At 32.4% G+C, this 21,092-nt stretch overlaps 1 protein-coding gene across 1 annotated transcript in view; it reads right to left on the reverse strand.

Moving 5' to 3' along the window:
* The window catches only part of MS3_00004247 (uncharacterized protein), a 230,582-nt gene that overhangs the window by 185,585 nt on the left and 23,905 nt on the right, over positions 1-21,092 (reverse strand). The window contains exon 2 of the mRNA XM_051212143.1: positions 12,097-12,177. The gene's annotated coding sequence lies outside the window, so the exon portion shown is untranslated. The remainder of the gene's footprint in view (positions 1-12,096; positions 12,178-21,092) is intronic.

A 21,092-nucleotide genomic window follows, 5' to 3' on the forward strand; every position in this document is an offset into this window, starting at 1 on the left:
CTCATATTCGGTGGTAACGTACAATTTTCAAACGAACAGTGACTCGAGAACGTTTAGATACAGTCGAATTTCCACCAAAGACGAGCCGCTGTATAAGTATAAAAGAGGTGAATAATGTGGTAAATAATAATAATAGTAATAATAATCATTTGATTGTTATTCGAAGCGAGAAAAGTAGTTTCCATAGATATAGAGAGTTCATTATTTGCGTGTGGGCTGCGATACTGCCCGGGTGCCCAGACCGAAGCAGGTGGTTATCTTATGGGGCCACACCCCGAGCCTTTGACCTGAAGGTCTGACCCACAAAGCAGTGGAGCATTGTGGGGAGGTGCAGTCCCATGGTAGCCGGTGACCAACGATTGGTTCATACGCCATTTGTTCCCACAGGATACTGGAGCCCATGTGCACCATTGGTTTGTGATCCGGTGAAAGCGCCGGACATTCGCTTTTCGTCCTCTCAATTTCGTAAACAACACCCCCGCCACGAGAAGGCAATGAGTAGGACTTCCCTGGCAGAGGCTGTATACGCGTGGCCGTATGAGAGTATTTCGAGGGGGAGAGCGGACTCTCCCAACTCTCGGCCGTACCAGGGCATTTGGGGGCCAGCGATATTCTATTGGTGTTAAATTTCATAAAGCTTTTTTTCTCATTTTACAATGAATTCAATTTAATACGCTGAAGAAGAATCATTTATTATTATTAAGGATATTTGAGAAGGTTAAAGCTACTATACATGAGCAAAAAAAAAAAAGATTTTAATGGTCTTATATCTGAATCCACTTAGATCGAACAAATGGTTGCTGTCAAAATATACATCCTGGCTACCCTCATATATAACCATAAACCTGAATCGCGTTAGTGAATAACGGAATTAAATAAGTGAACTACGAGAATGGATTTTTAAATACGTATGTTTCGTACAATCGTTAATCAGAACAGACAATCAAATAAATGGAGCGAAGGAAGCGAAGAGGAGAGATTGAAGCGAAACGGACTGTGTAATGCATGTTAGCCAAGTGGATTTAACCAAGCGTGAATTGATGTTTATAATAGAACGAAAATAGGTTACAGACACATAATGAATAGGGTAAGTAATTAGCACACATACAATCATATAAAAACAGTCAGGATTAATAAACAAATAAGTGACAGGGTAAAAAATGTGGCTTGAGAAGAATGAATAGATTGGTCTGTCCAAAGGCTAGAATTACCTGTATGGACTTGACATAGTACCGGTGCCTACAAGATGTATCGTTTATCTAACAGATGAATTTAAATAATAATGAATCTACCTACTCACCCTTTTTTTTAATAACTAACAAACGTAGACAAAAATGCATAAAAGTCAATTAATATTCGATCATCCTAGATTTTAACCTTAATAGTTTAAGCTTATAATGCTAACACTGGTTTTTCTTAAGCCCTTACTCAGAAGTTAACATATAATAATACAATTATCAGAAATCTCCTTATAATGACATACATGTTTCATATTTTAATTGAACAATCTGTTGTAATTTTTTTTATTTTGAAAGATGTACATTACAAAAGAACCTTCCCTCAATTGTCTTTACAATACAGATAAATGTAACACTTTTAAAATATCAAGTCTTTTTAGCAGTACTCAATTATTCTTGTTTATTTACTTGTTATTTCAAAGATGTCCATAACACAGTTCAAATAAAATATGACATTTTGATTTAATACGTTTACAAACTTCTTACAATCAATTAAAAGATTATTAGGCTATACAACAAGAATTAACAACGTATATCGACATTCTGAATCAAATACTCCTAGATATTTGAATTTAATAATTACTATTATTATTAGCTTTATTCGATGTTATATTTTTCGTACAATATAGAATTCTCAGCACAAAATATTTCAACAAGTTTCCATTTCTTACTTCTTAGTCGGTACTGACGATTTCGACCAGTGAAATTTGTAAAAAAAAATCTCCACAAAACCCATACTGACGATAAATATTGAGTAATCATCGGTCAGATGTTAGTAGTCCAGTCAATCGACATCTAAATAATGTACATTCTTTTCTCTGAATATTGCCAGCAACCACGATATCTCTGATTGGGCCTTTTGTAACTTGTACAATGAAAGATTTTACGCTTTTAAGAAACGCACCAGAATAGGTTATGCGGCGAGACTCTAATTTATGGACGAGCCAATCAGAAGCGTCTGAGAGGTTTCAAGGTTACGGTGCCAACTTCAGTGCTCAATGCTAACGTACGATCGGTTCACAGGAAATTTTGTACAAAACGTGATAATTGAGCGGCTACAACAAATAAAACGACGAGACCATAATCTGTGGACGAATCAATCAGGTATAAGATAATTGATCTCGGATTTTAACGCGATAGCCTTTCATCCATTTAGCTAAATAAATTTCTGGCATTATAGCTGGTGTCAGTTCGTGATGAAAACCCCATATATAATTCCTTAGGCAAATTACGACAATTATTGCGAACTGGATAATAAAAGCACCAGTAACACTTGCTGCTGCCAGGCACTACAATATATACGGATGTTTGGAGAGCGTACAGGTTCCTACATATGCTTGGTTATGTGCATCGTGTCGTTATCCACAAGTAGAATTTTGTGCACTCAACAACCGGAGTGCACATAAACAATATTGAACCTATGTGGTCGAGGCTGAAAACGTTTTTGCGACTTTATCATTGGCTCCAGAGGCCGACTATTCTGTAACCGTGTGGATGATTTCCTCTACTGCATGCATTACGATTTTACAACCTCTGAACTTCTTTCTAACCTTGACAAGTTTTTGCACCACGTATAAGAAGTGTATCCACTTTATTTCCTTGGTTTTGTATAACATATTTTTACTCTATACTGACTGTTTGCTGATCGGTTAATATTTCTCGTTCAAAGGTGGTCCATAAATTAGAGTCTTGCCGGTTATGCGATTAATAACCATAATGATGTATTAAAACAAACAAAATTAGATAACTTGTTAAAATATCTAGATGGCAGTAGCGGGTAGACTAGATGTTTAAATAGGCCGCCAATTAAAAAATGTAAGACATTACTAACGATACTCTACTAACCAGCTTTATTTTATTAGATAATCCATCACTCCATTGTTCAAAAATCAAACAATAAAACTTATTTCAAGTCAGTAAATTTGATAATCTCAATGTGAATAAATGAATACATAGATGTGAAAAAGCAAAGCCTTTATTATATGAATATATCAAAATCATTATATGAAAGACTCAGTTGTCATTATTAGGTTTATGTTCATAATATAATTAATGATATTGATGTATAACAATATCGCTAATAACGCAGTAATCGGTTATTACGTCATTAATAAAATAAAAACGGATTACACAGAAATAAAATTGGTTTCACTTGATTTCTTTTCTCTTGAATCTTAAATTCTCATTTTAATTTACTGAACTGAACAAAAATGTTTTCTGGTGAATTTACAGCTTTTTCATTTAGTTTACCTGCATTCTTTCATAGGTTTTATTTCATAGTTTTATCTAATTTTTATGGTTGTCTTGACAACAGTAAACAATATGCATTAGTATAAAAAAAGTTAAACAGCTTGATTTCTTTACCATTGAGTGAGAAATAATGACATTTTGAAATAAGAAACAAAAATAACAAAAACTCAATATATGAAATAACTGAAATGTATGCCAAATTATGGGTGTTGAAATATAATGAATAATGTTACACAATATTATGTATATGAACATTTATCATTTGATTTGTACGTTATTTGAGTAAATAGAGTGTATATGGGTATATAAATGCATATATATATATATATATATATATATATATATATATATATAATTAACTCCACCTGTAGCTCTACTAGGGCTACCCCCAAATGCCCTGGTACGGCCGAGAGTGGGAAGAGACCGCTACCCCTCTTGGAATGCTCTCAAATGGCCACGCATGTATAGCCTCTTCCAGGGAAGTCCTACTCATTGCCTTCTCGTGGCGGGGGTGTTGTTTACGAAATTGAGAGGACGAAAAGCGAATGTCTAGCGCTTTAACCGGTTCGGTGAACATAGAGAGTCCACCTAGGGGAGTTGGAAAACCCTCATTCCAAACGAATAGTGTACATGGGCTCCAGTGTCCTGAAAGTACAAATGGCATATGAACCAATCGTTGGTCACCGGCTACCATGGGACTGCATCTCCTTACGATGCTCCACTACCTTGTGTATTAGACGTTTAGGTCACAGACCCATGGTGTGGCCCTCCTAAGAAAACCACCTGCTCCGGTTTGAGCACCCGGGCAGTATCACGGCCCTCACACAAACCAAATGAGATTTGTGTGGCGCATATGTATTTGGTGCCTCCTTGTACCAATATCTATGTGTCAAAATAAATAAAATAAATAAACTTCTAGGGCTACTGCCAGTCCCAAACCCGAGTAAAGGAATAGGGTTTGGCGTGGGGTTGGCAACCTAATCCTGTAGAAAACAACCTTGCTCACAACGCTAACCAGGATATATATATATATATATATATATATATAAAATTAAAACGTGCGCATATATGAGTGGCTATTATTACAAAGCATTTGTACCGACTTAATTAAAGTTTCCTGTAGATGAAATTAACAACTGAAAAAAACATGACCATGAAAACTCATATATTTGTTAAAACTTTACTCACGTTTATGATTTAGTAAGAAGATATAATCATACACTGAACACTGGTTTATTTACAATAATAACATAATTTAAAATGGTTATTAGATAATAAAAATGTATTATTACGCCCTATATTGAATTATTATTAAAATAATCAATGAAAGATAACTGTAAGAGCGTCTGTTACAGATCTATTGCTGTTACCATTTCCATCCACTTTGAACAACACGATTATCAAAGTTAGATTCATTGTATTCAAGTTAACTTTACTATTTAGTCAAAATGAAATAAAACTTATTGTATGTGAAATTCAGCTTCACATCTCTCAATATTGCATGGTAATTAAACTACAGTAATCACGCAAAGTTTTATAAAAATGAAGTTCATGAACACGCTATATAAATATATATATATATATTATTGGTTTGTTTGTTTAGTGAACCACTATACATATTTAAATAAGAACTTTCGTCTAAATTTGGTTGAATAGTTTCACAGTATTTGGGTTCTGAGTTGACGTGGGGCATTAAAGAGAAAGAATCTATTTGTAAAATCTCAGAGAAAGAATTTGAAGTAAATCCAACATTTCGCCTGGCAATTTGGTTCAAGCTTTTTCAAGGAAATGTAATCAAACATCAAAATTATCGAATATGGATAGGTACATGGTTTTCCGGTCCATATTGTGCTTAATAAATTACAACTAGACAATGTCATTCGCTGTTTAAATACGATATTAATGTTTGGTAGTTTAACTACGTTTTAAATTTCCTACGTTTAGGAAAAATGCTCTCTAGATATAACTGTGAATTCTGGATTGGTATAATTACTGTTCACCAATAAAATGTATTTGTTCCATAATTATTTCTTACTACATTTCAAGAGAGTAAAGAGCAAGGTCAAATATTAATTATTTGTTTAGATAATTTACTTTGTTGTACTTAAAACCTAAGAGGCTCTTTAACGGTAAATATTTTATTGTTCTACAGAGAAATTCATCTTGGAAACTTGATCACTTCCAAATTTGCTTTCCTAACTTAATAATGTCATATACTCAGTTTATTCAACTTATTATTAGTGAGATGATTTAGGTTTTAAAACTTTCAAGTCATTTTAAGTCCTAGAAGAATTTGAAAACCCTTTGTAATTACGTCTATTACTTGTTCTATTTTATAGACCATATGGTTACATATAATTTCTGTTATATTTAGTGAATTATAAGAGATAATAAATAATGCGTTTCAATAAATTATGCTTTCAATTTTTTGTTAATGTAATAAGAAGACGACGATTATCAGAAGTATATAATCGTTTAACTGAACCATCTCGTCTACTCAGAAGTATATCTAGGAAAGGAAGCTGATCGTTCTTCTCCTCTTCACATAAAAGGCTGATATGGTTTTGGAGAGTGTTAAATTCATTCAATAAACAGTACATATCCTCATTTCTTTCACAAACAACTAAGATGTCGTTCGATATTGTAAATTTGTAATATCTTTTATTCAGTTTTACCTTTAAACAATATGAATAGATATAAATAAATAAACCTAATTGTCCTTATTATTTAACAATTAATAAGATTATTTCTACAAGATAATACATATTGATATACAACATTTCAATGTGGGGGGGTCGGGATACAAGAGTATATTCACTAAAGAATGCCCAAAAAAATAGAGAGAATTCGGTCCAATAAGCGTCTGTTATTTCAAACAATACTGTAGTCCATTTCAATAAATAGATAATAACATTACTTATCTATATATTTTATCAATTCTATGTGTGTTCTTTTAAATGTTATTTTCCTATTTCTTCTCTCTCTCCCTCTCTCTGTGTTATTCTTTCCTTTTTGTTTTACATAATCAAAATATGAAAATCTGTATTTGAAGTTTTTACCCAAAAAAAAACAAACAAACAAAAATAAAATCACTCGAAAAGATGTTGGTTCTTACACGTACACTTTGACAAATCAGTAACTGTGAGAATATTACTTCTTTTTTTATATAGTAGAAGTACCAACTATAAACGTGTATTGATCAATATACTTTCTAATACTAAATAATGACTAGATCAGTAATAAATGTTTTAGTTGAAGAATACTTAAGTGAAATTTTTTAAAGGAGAGCTATATATAAGTAGAATAAGAGTTGAAAAAAATAAATTAAATCTTCTTACGTTATAACAAGAAATCTGGTGAGAATTACCAGATCAGAAAAGATTTATTAGGTACTTCTAATCATTTATCGTTCGTATATGGGTTTCAGTTAATTGAAACTTTTAACATTGCTTTAGTGATTTTATTTGGTATAATTTTGAATATCATTGAGAAAAAAATCTGATTCTATTAGAATGAATGATAGTGCACCATGTAGCACCTTTATTGATTTATTTGAACACATAAACATTAGTACAAGGAGGCATCAAATAGATAAGCGTCACATAAATCACTCGATTTATATGAGGGCCGGGATACTGACGTGATGTCGAAACCGAGGCAGGTGGTTTTCTTAGGAGGGCCACACCATGGGTCTGTGACCTAAACGTCTAATACACAAGGTAGTGGAGCAACGTAAGAAGATGCAGTCCCATGGTAACCGGTTACCAACAATAGGTTCATACGCCATTTGTTTCCTTAGGATCCTGGAGTCCATGTACACTATTGGTTTGGAATCAGGGTTTTCCAACTCCCCTAGGTAGATCCTCCGTATCTATTTACTATAGCACCCACTATATTTCAGTCCTCAAATGTGTGAAATTTTAGTGATTTTTAAAGTTTTCAAAAGACTTTAGGGAATACAAAATAAATTGTGCCTTTAAACTGCCATCATCATCAACGTTCTTTTGCATTGTGTAAATTATCTGTTCACTTCTAACAAAACTCTTACCTTAGTTTTGGTGACTTTGATATAATAAAAAAGTCAAGTTAAGAACCAAAACAAATGGTTACAAGTCTATAGGTATCAATGCCAAGGTTAAACTTGATATTTTCAAATAAAATGAACATTGGGTAGACAGTTAATAACAAATTAGTTTTTGTTATATCTCAATAAATAGAAAAATTGTATTCCTGACGTTTCGTGATTTAGCGTAAGCCACTTCTTCAGAGTTAAATTAACACACGTTGAAATAGTTAAATGGTGAATTTAAGTATTTATAGGTCTAGTCAATCCAATATAATTTATTAATAATGGCTGGTATTACATAAGCATAGTATTATATATATATATATATATATATATATATATATATATATATGTCATTACTTACAATATAACTGGTATACATACATTTGTATACAAATATAAAACTATCTGAATTACATTTTCCAACAATTTTTATTCTTGACAGTGACGCGTGGTTACATTTGAGCACAAAATGAAACAAACCATGTAACACTGGGTGAAAGCTTTTGGTGTAGTTCAGTCCAAAGAAACAGTTGATACTTACTTGATAATACTACTAGCTGGTAATCTTCAGATAATTTAGGTCTTTCTTTGAAAGTCGCTTTACTACATCCTCGACTAATGGCTTCACTTGATAAGGAATGTCATTACGTGTTATCGTTTCAGTAGTCAATAATAGGATATCTGTAATCGTCTTTCTTAGCACAGGAACAATTATTTGACAGAGATCTTTTAGTTTGCTGTTGTATATTTTCATGTAAATGGAATTGGGGTAGATATACTGTCACGCGAGGAAGCCTTAGGTGATAGTTATCAATCGACTGAAATGAACTTCTGTTTTAGCATCAATCTTACATAATTCACAAGTTGTGGAGTGATATTTTAACTAAATGTCATACATATTACCATTTGAATAGTTTAAACAATATATCTTATTCTCTATAAAATAGACTGAAATTATTAAAATCATCTTATATGAGAAATAAGCTGACAATATCATCAATGAAATGAGACCACAAACCTAGTTTTAATGATAATGTTATCGATTTATAATAACAGTGAAACTTCTATCATTAACCACTATTTCCGACAATTGCTTTATGCTATCACATGAAGTAAAGCAATATTATTAGCAACAATTTAAATTGTGAACCGAATGTGTATCCACAATCGATAATTAATGTAGCACCATCCGATATAGTATCTAAAAAGCCTATTTCACAGAAACATATCAAAAAGAAATTTGTAATTCTTTGATATTTAGCATCAAAAAAATAGATGACAGTAGTCACTTTATTGCCTTGGTGAGTGTCAAGATCAGAATTCAACCCTTAGTAGAGCTTAATAAATTTCCACACAAAGTAAAGACTTGTGTTAATTTGCTATCTTATTTAGCAAAGTGTAATCACGTAAGGTATATCGAGTGTTTGATCATCTTGAAGAATGTCTTTTCAATTACCAAATGTTTTATAAGTTCATCCAACAAACTTCTTTCCAGTGAATTAACATATTGTTTGAAATAAAACTACAATAAGCTATATCAGACTATAGATCTAGAATGTAATTCCAATTACCCGTAACAATATTTCTAAACGAATTGAATTAACTGAACGATAGATTTAGCTATAAAACACTAATGTTTTTGGAGATTTTATAACTTCAGTTTTTCATGGAAAATTAAATCCTTTTCTAAAAATATAATCTAGGCTTACTGATGAATACACATAAAATGAATCAAGCCAAATGATAGTTACCTTCCCAGTACTTCAATAAAGGATCCTTGAATATGCTAAATAAAACTTAATTGGTAGTAAGTTTGTTCTCAAAGCAAATATAAAACATTTTGAACAATCTGATCACACATATACTTGTTAAGAACATTCATATATAAAAATAAAAGGTCAACTAGACTAGAAACGGAGGGTAAAAGGAAACAAGGATAATAAAGAAAATAATATGAAAACATTTTAAAACCTCATCGCTCTGGATAATAAGCTAACATTACCAGGGTAGGTTTAAGGTTTATTGAAGCTTTATACATACGAAAATTCAAAACCCCTTTGGTTTCACCTTAACTTTATTCTGGTAATATTAGCTTGTTACACAGAGTGATGAGGTTCCAAATTGTTTTCACATTATTTTCTTTTTTATCCTTGTTTTGAAATTTCGAAATTCTTGACAAATATATGTAAGTCACTAATCACAACAGTCCTTGTTTTTTAAGTATTTATTTTCAAATCATCCTACATAAATGATCCTGCATCCGCTCCATGAATAATTTCCATTTAATAGTTTAACAGTTTGAAAGCTCATCATCATGAGTAATCATTTATAAAATCATTTAAAGTCATAAACACTTAACAAAGAGACCATCTAGTTTTGAGCTACGATAACATACAGTGAATCGAATCGTGGATACTTCCATCAATGATACTATTATATTCTATCACTATTCCTTTGAATCCATTTCCAAGAACCAAGATTATAAAATATGATGTTAAGTCAGAATGCTATTTACTCTTCTCAATGAAAAAACAATTATCTGAGATCAGAAAAAGTAATAATTTAGATAGTTATGTGAAAATACGATCATACAGTTAATTGTTCTAAAATATGAAGACCATATTATGAGACGTTGAATTATGGAAGAGATCAGTGAGCCAAAAATCACTCATTTCTAAATATTTTGATCTGAACCTAGATGATGTTTATAAGGTTTTCAAGTTTTATAGTAATTGTCCATTCATTTTTCCGCAAATATTTTACCGATTCGAAAATGCTGAGGGAAGTGTTTATGTGAATAATCGGCTGATGTAAACTAATTATTATTTAAGCCTAAAAGTGTGTTGTAGAAATTCACTTGGTATTGTTTACGTGTATCTTCCTATGGAAAGATACCATTGCATAAGCAGGTGTCTATCAGGACTCAGTAGCTAAATGGATAACGCGATGGCATTTGAAGTGAACGGCAATGGGTTCGAGTTCCGGAGTGAACATCAACTCTGGGATGCAGGCACATCCAGCTGACGAGTTCGAAAAGGGACGAAACGCTCGTCCTGGATTGTACTGCTAGTCATCATCCATCTTTGCCTATAAATATATTGTAGAAAGTTTTGATATTTTGCTTAACTTATGGCTGATTCACAACATATTCATTTTCTTCAGCGTGACTTCGACCATGTGATTAGAATGTGCACTTCCTACAAAAATTTAGACATACAACCCGTTTCGTGTAGACAGTTTTAAGGTTTTGTAATAGTTTGTAATGAATTAGAAATAACACTACGGTTAGTCAAAGACATAAGACAACCAATTATGTTCACGTCTAGTGATATGTTTTAACAAAGCTATTTGAAATTCTTTTAAATATTCATTCTGTTAGCGAAAAGACTAAATTTCGGACGACAAACATAAAACTTGAGAGATTTCATAGATGATTGTTAATGTCAGTGGATAGTTTGTTTTACAAATAACTTGATTTTAAACTGTGTAAATGTTAAAATATCTAATCACTATTATATTATCCATATGTGATATCAAATATTAAGTAAACTACATATTCTAACATCATTTTATAATATTTTCATGTTTAGAAGATACATTTCCTAAAATTACAAAACATTTCCAAAATGCAAAAAAACAGAACTTTTGATTTTGATTGAGATCATGAATCGATTAATGTTAGACCGTCACTAAAAACTTGAATGGACTGGACGGGCGTTTCTTCCTAGTACTGGACTCCTCAGTAGTAGGCACCCACGATCCCGATCTTGGTATTCGAACCCAGAACTTTAGGTCTCGTGAGCCAACGCTAAGCCTACTAAAATCATCATCAAGAAAGTTCAAGTATTTATAATAACTGTCTACGCAAGATACTCAACATCCATCGGCCAGATACCATCAGCAACAGCCTTCTGTGGGAGAGAACAAACCAGCTTCCAGTTGAAGAAGAAATTAGGAAAAGACGATGGAAATGGATAGGAAATACATTACGCAAATCATCAAACTGCATCACGAGACAACTCTTAACTTGTGATCCTGAATGGAAGCGGAGAAGAGGAAGCCCAAACAACACATTACGTCGAGAAATAGAAGCAAATATGAAAAGGATGAATAACAACTGGAAAGCACCGAAAAGGATTGCCCAAAACAGGGTGGAGAGTGCTGGTTGGCGGTCTATGTTCCCCCACCAGGAATAACAGGCAAATCTATTTTCTTTTATCAATGAATAAAAAAGAGAAACGAACATCGTCATCTGAATTATGCGCCTTTTTATCGTTAAGTTTACTATCCCATGTTGTTTTTTCAAATAAAATGGTATGATAAATTATTTAGTTCAGTTTTACTAGTTTTATATTGTTTGTGAATTAATGTAGAAAATGCACAATTTGAATTTTTTGTTACTGTTTTGGGAAAGTTTTATTCAATTATTCTTATTCTACTGATTCCAACACAAAGGTTTTACAGTCGCTTAGATTCATTAACATAAAAGATAATATTGTCCAATTCAATATTTTACAATGAATTATATATATAACTTACACGAATACAAACCTTGTTGTCATAGTTTCGATAAATTTCCCGATGCTTTTAAATAATTCATTCCTTTAGAGATTGATGTCGCTGCAAAAAAAAGCCAAAAAAAGAAAAAGAACAAAAGACTGTAATAAATTAAATGAAAATCAATGCAGATAATCTTGATAGGTTAGCGATGCCAAAAATACTGGTTATGGAGGTCGAGGTAATTTAAAATTTTCAAGGGGAATTCTGTAACTTGTTGCTTTATTTTGACAATATTGTCTGCGTTACAACCTTTTCAGCGTATAAACATGTTGAATTATATATTTTTTAGCCCAGTTCTTCTTCTTATAGTTTTTAGTTTCATTTTAAACATTTATCTCATTTTTATCAACGAAAGTATGTTAAACCTTTGTATATAATCGTATTGCCCTTTATAATCTTGGACTATTTTCAGCGGTTGAGACGACGTAAAATAGAATGAGGGTAGTTTATTTCACAAATTTTGTTATTCTTGCTCTATTTATGTTTGTTGATGGGATTAAGTCGTAATAAACGTTTGTTGGTGAGACTATAATTTATGGATGCGCTAACAGAATTCAAGATAACAACTCTTGGATTTCGGCACGAAAGGCATTCATCCATATGGTTAAATAGAATTTTGGTATAATAGGTAATATAAGTTCGTGATGAGAACTTTAATACGAATTCTTAACCCTAACGTCTAACTCAAAACCCGTATTCCTAATTCTTGACACTTGTTTATAACTCTGTTTTAGCCCTAACAAGTAGCTTAATTTTCCCAAGGTCATTGACAAATTATAGTCTCACTCGTTTGATTGAAATATATCTTATATATCATCAGAATCCCGAACCAATCAAAATTAGACAATTATCAAAAACCTGAAAGGATTAAAATAAAAAACAGTGAACATCCCGAATTCAGCAGATGAGAATCCAGCCGAGGATCTTCGTTCTCGCGAGCTGATGCTTAACCTCTGGATCAATGAGCCAGGTCTCAAAAGTGTTCATAAATAAATGAATCTTTCAGAATAATTTTCAAAAATAATAGACTTCCTTAATAATAATCATAATCATAATCAATGACCAGATATTTATCTGTCCATTCCAATAGTGGCTTGAAAATTTAACTTTATTATCAGTCTATATTGTATATTATACGGCGCAAACTATGTAGTTTTCAACAACAACATCAAAAAAAATTGTGAATAGAATGAAGGAAAAACAAAGATAATTTATCCCGTAATGTGTGACATTGAAATTATTAAACGTTAAATAAAACACATTTAAATAAATATATATTCGTCACATTATTCCTCTTTTATTCTTTTTTTCTACATTTTTTCCTCTATTTTCACTGGTTTACATACTGATTTATTCAGTAGCTTAACTGTTTATGAGTTTACTTCATACGAGTTTGTATGTTGATGTATAGTTGTGTGGATTTGTCTCATGTCTATTCAGTTATTCATTTCCTCTCTCCATCTATTTCGCTCTCGCTCTCTCTCCCTTGCTCACTCACTCGCTCACTCGCTCTCTCACTCTCTTTCTCTTTCGGTTTCAATTATTTTAACGGTCAAATAAAATAGATTGGGAATTGACTAAAATAAGACCGTTCTGTATTTTTTTTTCTTTTTAAATTCCTGATTAATTAAACTGTCAGTTACATATGGTTAAGTATGTAAAAAAATAGAAATGTAAATGATGAATTAAAAAAGAATTATTTAGTCATTGGTTTATTTATTTATTTACTTCAAATTTCTAGTAAAATTTGATTATGTATGATTAAATAATGAAATCTTGAAAGACCTATATCTTCAGACTGTATTGGTTTTTGTTTATCTAGACGATGATAGTCAATAGTTTAATTCAATAAACCATGCAATAGGACGAAATGGCTATCCAGTGGTTCCAGGTTTCCAACGGTGGTCTAACAATAATCGGTTCATGATCTCAATCAAAAACTTAATTAATTCATTTTGTATTATTTGTTTTGAACTTTCTATTGATGTTTTAAGTTGTAATTGATCAATCATTTATTGGTATATGTGTATTCTGTACCGATCGCCTTGAGATGTAGATATATCCAGTTGATGAGTTTCAATTAGGACAGGATGCACATTGTAGATTCCATTCATTTTTGTTCATAAGTAAAAGTGTTCTATGATTTGTCATAACTGATGTATTAATATCCAATCAACTTAAATATATTCACTCTATCGTGGTCTGTCTTTTCAGTATTTGAGACGCTGTATGTTACTTACTTACGCCTGTTACTCCCAGTGGAGCATAGGTCGTCGACCAGCATTCTCCAACTCACTCTGTCCTAGGCCTACCTTTCTAGTTCTATCCAATTTTTGTTCAGTCTTCTCATGTCTGTCTCCGTTTCTCGACGGAACGTATACTTTGGTCTTCCTCTCCTCATTTAGCCTTGGGGACTCCATGTGACGGCTTGCCTTGTGACACAGTTGGGTGCTTTCCTCAGTGTGTGTCCTATCCACTTCCAGAGCTTCTTCTTGATTTCTTCCTCTGCTGGGATGTGGTTTGTTCTCTCCCATAGTAAGTTGTTGCCGATGGTGTCTGGCCAATGGGTCTGATGTATTTTGCGTAGGCAACTGTTAATAAACACTTGTATCTTCTGGATGATGACACTATATGTATATACATTTAAATGATGCTTGATGAAAAATTTAGTTTGTAATACTTTTGATTGGTGATATCGCGATTACAGTTGTATTTACATTTTAATTATGCAACTATTACCCAGTGATCTTAAATACTTTTAATGAATAAACTAATTTCATTAAGCAATATGTACAAGATAAAGAAAGAAAAAGCTTTCTCATCATGAAACGTTCAATATGGTTCTCAATGAAAGACTAATGATTACATAATTTGCACAATGTTAAATAAAATTATATCATAATCTTAAACATTATTCAGTAATAAATTATACAGTACCTCAGATTTCTTATGAAGTGTAACAGAACAACAGACATCTTTCTAACACAAGTTCAATAATAAGTCGATTGACAAGATATTAAATACGCAAACTTGTTGATGATAATACATTTCCATCAAAACGATTTCATATGACAACAATAGAAAATAAAAAGATTTTGGTAAACCATAATTAGTTTGTACTTAAAAGCGAACTGAATATTTAAAGCTGTAAAAATGGTTTCCAAAGTCATATACACAAAGTCCATTTCTAGTAAACTCCATCATATCTAAATCTTTATATCTCTCTTGCTCTTCATAAATATTATTCAAATCGCCTTCCGCTGAATTCTAAAATGCCAACCATAGTTAACTCTCTATCATGAAGTCAATGACAACTTTTACTGTGATTATGTCAATTTTAATGATTAGCGCCCATTTGTTTATATAATTCAGCTTGATATGACTATCTTTAAATCAATATAAATAACTCATAAGAAGACAAATTCTAATTGGTTAGATGAAATATCAATGAATCGCTATATAGAATATATAATTAATATAATCAAATAAACTAGTTATCTTCAGGAAAAGCAAACAGTTATAACATCATATTCCTATAAACTGATTTCATGTGTTTAAATTATTATCTTTAAGAAATACATCTTAATTATGTTATAATGAAAAAAGTGCCAATCAAACAAAGTCACAAACGGATAAGTCATCTATCTCTTTTTTCAGAATAAGAATTCATTTATGAATGTAGATATTTAATAAGTAAACACTGATAGATCTCAATATTATAGAAGTCTGTTATGATGTACATGAATATATATAAGCTTTTTTTTATTTATTGTAGGGTAGTAAATACAAAAAGATTCCTAGAAATTGCAAGGTTATACCGTCAATAAAAACAGCTGAATTTAATCCAGAAAAGATTGTCAACATTATCCGGATTTCATATGACGGACTACAGTGCAAGGTCGTGCATTGAGGACAGCTGACATATGCATTCCAAGTAAGGACCGGAGTCACACAAGGCTATCTCTCCCTTCGTTTTTCTTCTGGTGGTCGACTGGATTATGAAGACCTCGACATCTGAGGGAAAACGCGGAATACAATGTACAGCTCAGAATCAATTAGACGATCTGGACTTCGCAGATGACCTAGCCCTCCTATCGCATACACACGAACAGATGCAGATAAAGACAGCCAGTGTAGCAGCAGTTTCTGCATCAGTAGGCCTCAACATACACAAGGGGAAAACCAAGGTCCTCAAATTCAAAACGCAGAACAGCAATCCAGTCACTCTTGATGGCGAAACTCTGGAAGAGGCAGATCCTTCACATATCTGGGAAGCATCATCGATGAACAAGGAGGTTCAGATGCAGACGTAAAGGCGAGGATTGGCAAAGCAAGGACCGCATTCCTATAGTTGAAGAACATATGGAACTCAAAACAACTTTCAACCAATATCAAAGTCAGAATCTTCAATACGAACGTCAAGGCAGTTCTACTGTATGGAGCTGAAACTTGGAGAACTACAACAATCACCATCAAGAAGAGACAAGTATTTATAAGTGGTTGTCTACGCAAGATACTCAACATCCATTGGCCGGATACCATCATCAACAGCCTTCTGTGGGAGAGAACAAACCAGCTTCCAGCTGAAGAAGAAATTAGGAAAAGACGATGGAAACGGATAGGACATACACTACACAAATCGTCAAACTGCATCTCGAGACAAGCCCTAACTTGGAATCCTGAAGGGAAACGGAAAAGAGGAAGGCCGAAGAACACGTTACTTTTGGAAATAGAAGCAGATATGAGAAAGATGTATAAGAACTGGAAGGAGCTGTAAAGAATTGCCCAGGACAGGGTTGGGTGGAGGATGCTGGTGAGCGTTTTATGCTCCTTCACGAGGAGTAACAGGCGTAAGTAAGTAAGAATTTAATCAACAGTAATTAATTCCTTCACAATGAATTTTTAGACAATAGAGTATGATCAAACATAAAGATGTATGATAAACTATAAATTATGAATTCTTATTAAGTATTATTTTATCCTGAAATACTGCATTTTATAAGTGGTTCAAGATGTAGATCATTCTACTTATAATGAAATCAAATAGGTAGGCAAATAAGTGAGATAAATTTTGAAGTGTTCTCAAGAGTATAAGTATATGTCTAGATTTCATATTTACAAATGAAACATTAAAGCAATTAGAAGGGTAAAAATATAAAATGTGTATTTCAAAATTATCCTACCATTTGGTTCAGATGGTATAAACATTTACAATTTATGTTTGAAATAAGATGGTTGTAACTGGGTCGATGTTTATTTAAACTTGATGAATAAAACATCTTTTAGGGTTACCTTTAATGTATAAATTATGATTGAACTTTGTAATTTCATAATCTCAGTCAAAAACTTAATAAACTCCATAACCCCTAAACTGATAATTACCATGTGCTTACTAGTGACTAGCTTTGTGAGGGAATTCTAGGAGTTTTAATAAGAAGCCATGACCAGTAGAGCTAATCCGCGTCGGGCAGAGACAGGTATCTACCTCAGTAAAATGGAAGATGGTCGCGCAATTTCGTGGATTGATTGATGTTAGACACTAACACCATTGGATGCCGGCTCAGTGGTCCAGTTGGTTAAGCCTTCGCGCGCGAGACGGAAGGCCCTGGGTTCGAACCCCGCGAGCGGGATGGGGGGTGCGCACTGCTGAGGAGTCCCACAATAGAACGAAACGGCTGTCCAGTGCCTCCAGGTTTTCAATGGTGGTCTAACATCAATCGGTCCCTGATCTTAAACAAAACGTTCCATTTACATTGATGAGATTTATATTTATGAAAACGATATCTTACACTGGAAGCTTAGAGTATGTTTTCCTAAAGGTAAATTACAGATTTAAAATAAGTAATCGAAGCTTTTCACTTTTTCGAAGAAATTTTCAAAGTACTTCATACTACATACTCCATACTACATATATGAGCTAATCCAAACAGTATTAATAGGAGAGATGGAATACAACTAGCTGTTTCATGGCAACTAATAATTATTAAGTAAACCTGAACTCCTTATTCCATTCTATCTATATCACATTAACTAATTAACAGATAATACATTCAACGGTTCAAATGAGTTATTTTATCTGAATATGTTAAACAATTGACTGGAACATTAAAAATAACACAAACGTTCAATTACAAATACATTCTTCATATTTAAGTTCATTCTTTTATCTTGTTTATTTATCTTCATTTAATGCATTCTGTGACACTTCTGATTCATATCTTATATAAAAATTATCGATTTTTCTTAATATTCACTAACCGAAGACAATATATAATGAATGAAATTTCTTCTTATCACTTACGTATACACACAATCTGTTATCTTAACACTTTTCATTTTACACCACAATATCTTTTGCACACTAATGTAAATACCTACTTTAAACATTGTTAACGTTGATTGGACGACTTATTCAGTATACAGTAAACCGGAGAACCATGTACCGATCTATATTCGATAATTTTGATATTTGATTATATTTTCTTTGAAAAAACAGACCAAATTGCCAGACGAAACGTTGGATTTACTTCAAATTCTTTCGCTGAGACTTTATAAATACATTCCTCCTCTTCGATGTCTCACGTCAACTCGGCGCCCAAATACTATGAAACGATCCAACCAAATTTAGACGAAAGTTCCTATTTATACTTCATTTGATGTAAGTTCAAACAATCCAAACAACAACAACAAATAATAAACTTTCAAGTTCTACTGATTTTGAATGAAAGTAGTCATAAGCAAAGATGGATAGTGGCTAGCAGTTTAATCCTGCATGTACCTGCATCCAACAGTTTATGTTCACTCCGGGACTTGAAACCAGTGCCGTTCGCTTCAAACTCCATTGCGTTATCCACTTAGCTACTGAGTCCTGATAGCCACCTGCTTGTGCAGCGGAGTGAAGCTTGAATTCACTTGGTGTTGTGCAGGCACATCCAGAACGAAACGCGCATCCTGGATTCCACTGCTAACCACTGTCCATCTTTGCTTAAAAAGCTTGTGACTTAAGACTGTATCGAGGCAATCCGCACAGGATGAACATTTGCCAAAATGAGACTGATCAATTGCAGTCATAAATAACAATAGGAAGATACAAGTAAAACAACACCAAATGAATTTAAAAGTAGTCATATTTGCAAAACATAATGATGAAATAAAATACAACTGAAAAGTGATTTATTAAAGTCTCAACTATTCTGTACTGGTTTACGTCATCGTTTCCAACTAAATAGGTAGATATACTTATCAGATACTTATCACATTTAAAATTCCTATTGCTTATATTAGAATAGTATGTACAAGTGAATAATACTGTTTTCAATTAGATCTTCATTACGTTTTACTGTAATCTATAGTAATATTTCTATTCATATATACAAAAAATATTTTACCAATGAAGTTTGTAAGTTAACATTAACAATACAAATAGATTACATGACTAAATGTAATCAGCAGAAACTATAAATTTTTTTAAAAAATGCTCCAAAAGTAAATATAATACTTAAAGTAACTTTACTTTAAACATGTAACTTAAGAATAACTGAAAATACTACTCTAATCCACTGTGTTTTAGAACGCTATGAACTGGTTCATTAATTTAATATAAAATTCATTGAAACAAAATTTACACTGTCATGGCAACTGATAAAATTATATTAAACTTAATCATTTATTAATTAAATAAAAAGAAAATGAATTTTATTTTAATAATTGAATTCATGAAACGATTTAAGCATTACCTTTATTGAAAACCTGGAAACACTGGATGACCGTTTCGTCCTAGCATAGGACCCCTCAGCAATGTGTATTTAAGATCCAGCACACAGAACTTTAACCCAAGACCTTCGTTCTCACGCACGAACGCTTAATCTCCAGAGCATTGGACTGTTTATGTCTGAATTCGATCAATCCCTTCATCCATTGTCTGAAGTGAATAACTGCCTCCACTTGACATTCATTAAGCTCTACTGGTCATGGCTTCTCACTAGAACTCTAGGAAATCCCGCGTGCAGGATCGTGGATGCGCATTGCTGATGAGTTTCATACTAGGATGATGGTCTAGCTTAGGTTGACTCATGTATTCAACTTTCAAAATTACTACAGTCTCTATAAATCTCTATTCTAATAAATTTTATGTTTACAAAAGTTTTAAGTGACAATAATTATGGCAAAAATCAATATAGTTAACTTTTTCGAAAAAAGCTTTTAAAAATATTAAAGAAATAAATATAGGGTTGTATACAAATGCTGATATAAAATCAAACTATTCCTTTAAAGTATTTATCAGTAACCAACGCAACACTTGAATGCATCATATATAACTATATTCATGCTTGAGTAACAAGCTAAACTAAAGCGCGTTATATAAAAAAGTATATACAAGCTGAATCACACAAGAGGTATGCTTTGAACTAATGTATATAAATTTGTTTTCATCCTATAAAGCTTCAAACTGTTATTAAAGAACTATAATTAAACACAATCTCATGTAGCCATAGTGGAGTTTTTTTAAATAGTACAGTCGGAATTTGATCAAGTAGTATGAATGAAAGGGAGAAATTCATAAAATAGGTTTCTCATTCTTTTCATTAGTTAGTTATTTAAGCACTACTTTAAAACCATTTATGAATAGGAATTGTATGAGAAACGAAATCCGTGTTCACAAACATTGATTCAGTACATATTAGACAAATTTTCTTGATGTTTTCATATTAAAACTACGTATGATTAGTTAGGTGACAGTGTTTTTTCATGGTAATCAATTTATTGTACTTTTATATTTAATAAATAAAACTAATTAAAATATCCTCTTCTTTCATGAATTCCTCTATATCATATCTCGTTTGGACTGAAATAGTTTCAAATAATACTTTGCTCTAAAGAACATATTTTACTAATACGACCAATTCAACCTCAGTCAGTCAGTTACAACGTAGAACCAAACACATATATGCCACACCTCGGTAGCACAGCAAGAC

The sequence above is a fragment of the Schistosoma haematobium genome, chromosome ZW (genome assembly GCF_000699445.3).
Source record: "Schistosoma haematobium chromosome ZW, whole genome shotgun sequence".
Lineage (NCBI taxonomy): Eukaryota > Metazoa > Platyhelminthes > Trematoda > Strigeidida > Schistosomatidae > Schistosoma > Schistosoma haematobium.